The 4,449-nt window shown below is 48.7% G+C and overlaps 1 pseudogene; it reads right to left on the reverse strand.

Moving 5' to 3' along the window:
* Positions 1 to 1,402: 1,402 nt before the first annotated feature.
* LOC125941800 (uncharacterized) lies at positions 1,403 to 2,073 on the reverse strand (annotated as a pseudogene).
* Positions 2,074 to 4,449: the final 2,376 nt, after the last annotated feature.

Consider the following 4,449-nt stretch of genomic DNA (forward strand, 5'->3'; position numbering starts at 1 on the left):
ATCCGGGCAGCATTGCATGTGTAGCGTGCGTTGGAAAATGTGGCCCGACCATTACTAACTGAATGAACAAGCGTGGTGTGAGCGCGCACAAACAAACACGAATAGATCACACTGAATGACTGCAGACAACGACTGTCAAAACGCTGGCAGCAAGCATACGCCGCTGCGGGCGAAGGTACGTGCGTCTATTGCTTCAACGGAAACTGAGCGGCGAATGTACGGCGCATAAAGGTCAGAGCCGTGTGGAGATAAGAGACGGTGCGCGCGAGCGACGAGTGACGAGCGCGGTTGCGGTTGTTGGCAGAAAAGTGCCCCCCCCCCCCCCCCCCCCCCCCCCCGCTCCCTCCGGCGCTCGCTTCCCGCTTCCTTGCTTGCGCGTGGGAGATTGAGTGCGTTCGCTCTCCGTGATAGCGCGCGTCCCCGCACGCTTCCGCTCGGGCATACGGCGCACGGCGAAGATTTTATCTATAGGGAACCTCACGGCGACGGCGACGCCGACGGCAGAAATTCGGTTGAAGTGTCCATATAATTGCTATCGCAATAAAAAAAAGAGACAGACGGGTCGCTGAACAGGCGAGCGCTCACACGCGCAGCCGTCCTCGCTCGCTTCGGTAGCGTGTCTGGCGCATGAAGCATGCATCTATCACGTCATTGGTCTGTCGCTAGGTAACGCAAGAAAAATAAGACGCAAAGCATAAGTTCATTTATGCGCAAAACTTTTCACTTTTCGTGGCAAAGACTTTAAAAAATAAAACAATGCCTGTTAACTTAATTTCACCCTTTTTTTACGATGCTCGCGGGAGCTATCGGATGGCGTCAGTACTAGCGTGACGTGTTTCCTGTTGCCAGTTTTTGCCGAGTGTCCCCTCTTGTTGAATTTCTTTCTCTATGTGTGAAGGCCCAGGACGTCTTTTTAAAATTATTTTCTTAATTGTTTGCTATTACGCCGACGCGCGCGCGTGTCCAAAACGCATTAGGCAGACAAAGTCCCAATTTGTCCTGCCGAGGATGCGAGTGCCATCTGGATATGATTTTCGCAAGTAATCTACCCGATCGTGCCGCTGTTGGTATGGTAGAAATGCTGGAAAAAGGGTTTGTGTTTGAGTTTACTGGTAACAGAATTATGTTTTCTTGTACATTAAAATTACAATCCGACACCACTATGTCTGTAGGTTGTGGTTAAGTCGTACTTTACCATTTTTCTGACGGATTTCACTGTGAGCAATTCAATTTTTGTTCACAAAGACCTTGCACCACGTGGAGGTCCTGCGCGGTCGGGATGATTTTCTCCTTCACTAACACCTTGCGCCACGCGGAGGGCGTGCGCGGTGGGGGTGGACCGGGATGATTTTTCCGCCACGAACGCCGGCGCCGACGCCGGATTTTCTGCTACACGGGGCCCTTAACGCTTTCGCGTTAAAATATGGGGACAGGTATCCCACTGGTGATTGAAAATAATCGCTCTTGACAAAAGTGGTCTCACTTTATTCTTGATCAATTCTTGGTTTCGTTCCTTCGTCATGTGGTGTATTCTCACATTAATGTATTCTTCAGCGCTTTGCTTGCACAAATTGTAAATTTGTAAGCACCTATGACTTCCAAGATGAGGTGTTTTGCCCTTGACTTCACTGTTGTAATAGCATCACATTCAGCCTGTAGCCGTTGCAGTCCCTTCTCAACTTCTTCACACAGGCCAATGACGTCTTGCGACGGTGAAATAAGACCACCTCGGCTCTTTTGCTTAATTAAAGGTGCCAGCTCATCTGAGTGCAGGGCTGTGATGCACTGCTCACATATTGTTTTACGAACTTTCCGAACAATGAAGCCTGCTATGTATGGCACCACGACACCGACAAAAGCCGAGAGGCTTTCGGGACAGTCAATGCGATGTGTATAGGTGTGGTCATCGGGCTGCAGGATTGATGACCTGCGCATGTCAGTGAGTGTGCTATTTGCGTCTACCATGGCTATCGTAGTGGTTGCATTCAAGATGGAGACCATGTCTTGGGAGCAGTTTCCAGAACTGGAAGACGTAACTTCCCTCTGAACCAACAGACACTTGTATGCAGCCATGAACTGTGCAGCTGTTGGATTGTTTTTATGTCGGCCTCGTCCACGTATGAACCTAAAGTAGTTCTCGGCATAATCTTGACTGAGTTTGTGTGTCAGCAAATACTTCAGCTGATCCTGGCCGACAAGCTTGTCGAACATTCTTTCGGGGCTTGCCATGCATATCAAAAAGCCACCAAATCCAGTTTTCTTTCAGTCCTTCTGTAACTGCACGTTCTGCCGGATCTCCCAGCCCGTTTATGTATGCTCGTGTCTCAGACAAAAACGGCTTCCAACACTCTTTGTTCCTCTTCCGAAGGGGTGCTGTGTACGGCCTTGCTAGTGGGTTCCTGGAGTTTAAGATTCTAATAAACTTTTATGTTGCGCTGGCACCCTTGAATTGTGCCAGCTTGAGCTCTTGTTCGCAAAAGTCCTAAGCATCGGCATCTGAGACACTCAATGCTTGTACAGCATATCGCACCTTCATTTTCTTTCTTTTTCCACTGGACGTGGACCTTCTTAAGCTTGTTGCCAACCCCTCTCCACGTTGCAATGCCTCCAATGCCATTACATAAGCCCCTTTCACATGCTTTCCTTTAATGCCAACGAGGTGGCTTACGGTTGCCAATGAGTTGCGGACAAGCTTAATCATATGGCAGGCATGTAAGGCAATGTGAACATTTTAGAGCTATCAGCTGGATTGACAAAGCTTGTAATAAACTGATGAAAGTCCGGTCGAAGCTGAGCACCTAAGCAGTTAGCCATAGTGAAGCTCGACGAGGCACCGTCAAAAGAGACACAACTTCAGCCTACACTGATGTAAGGGTCTCAATAAATTATTTGGTCAGCTCCGCCCTGTCCGCGCCAGTAAGTGAGTCAATTAAAAGTATGCGACTGGCATTAGATGTTATACCAACAATCATGAATACACACACATTTCTGGCTTCGGGGAGACTGCCATCATATAGCCCTGTTCCAAAGTCTACATACCCGACTACTTTCTCTACAACAAGCTCTACATGTTTTCTTATGGCCGTGTGACCAGAACGCAGTAGAAAGGTTCACTCCGTTCTTGTGCAAACTTTTCGAGGAAAGGAAAATGCTTCAGCCGTGAAGCCAGGAGCTCCGTCGATTGATCGATACCAATCCCGAAGTGTGCACTGTGACGGAAGGGCACCATTGAATTTGGATCAGACGTACTCATACGCGGCCGGAGAATAAAAATGTAATGTCAGCGCAAACGCAGGGAGCTCAGGTGGGCAGTTGTGTTCGTTGCCCGCCCTGCAGAGAAGCTGCTGAATGTCACTTGAAAAGGCAAATGTAAACACACGTGCGAGCCTTCTTCTGAAAGGAGATTTCGTTTTCTTATTTCTTTTATGACTTCTTGTGCTGTCTCATTTCTCTTCGCAAGCCCTCGCTTCGATTGCTGCAGAGTCTTAATTTTTTTCTTCAACTGCGTTATCTCTTCTTCAGAGGCACGTACTTTGTCCTTGTACCATTGTTTGGTTGGTGAAGATACAGGTGGTTCTTCAACTTCAGGCACTTCGGAAAGCTGGGCACAATCACTCGATGGGCAGTCTTTATGCTAGCGGTCTGGATGCTTTCTTTTTACCTGAAATGGACACCATACATTTATGTTGAGTTTCAAGTTAGTGGAAACAGTAGCTAATAAACCAAATGTACCTTAAACTTTATGCTGGGACTGCTGAGCCCCTAAAGCTTTCGCCTTGCGAAGCAACTTGTAGTTTTAGGGAGCTGTCGCACGCGAGCAGAGGGGATACGGCACAGATTTTTCATTTTTGCTGGCAGACAGGGCATTAACTGCATCTTTAAATCCGGCTTTACTGTTGCCACGCAATCACGATCACTTCTTTTCAACAAAACGAAACAGAAAAACGGCACTCACGGCTCACGTTTTCATACGAACACACAACCAACGCAGCACCATATTGAAAAAAAAAAGGGGGGGGGGGAGGAAATAAAACACCGCCGACGACAGAGACGTACCCTTTCCTTTGCTTCAATGTCAGACAAAAGCCTTCGTCGACTCTCGATTACGGCAGCCGAACACATCTCACGTGAGAAAGCCATTTCGCCGAGCGTGCCATGGTTTGACATTCTGCAGTATAGTGCTCACGGGCTTCCGTAGATGCGGCGGAAACGCAGGAACCACTGATGGCACACTTCCCGCCCGCAGTCTGGTTGTTTGCCCGGTGCAGCCAAAGCACTCTGGCGCGAAATGCACAGGCGATCTCCATCTTTCGCATGCCACCTTTCAGACGAACGGCCCGCCCGCTCCCACAGACTCTGCACTGAGTCCGCAGTTCGGGATCTTTTGGAAACCCGTCAAAAATATTGCGACTATTATACCACATCAGTTAGCGCCCCTCAGTAACGCGC

The sequence above is a fragment of the Dermacentor silvarum genome, unplaced genomic scaffold (assembly GCF_013339745.2).
Source record: "Dermacentor silvarum isolate Dsil-2018 unplaced genomic scaffold, BIME_Dsil_1.4 Seq331, whole genome shotgun sequence".
Taxonomy (NCBI): Eukaryota; Metazoa; Arthropoda; class Arachnida; order Ixodida; family Ixodidae; genus Dermacentor; species Dermacentor silvarum.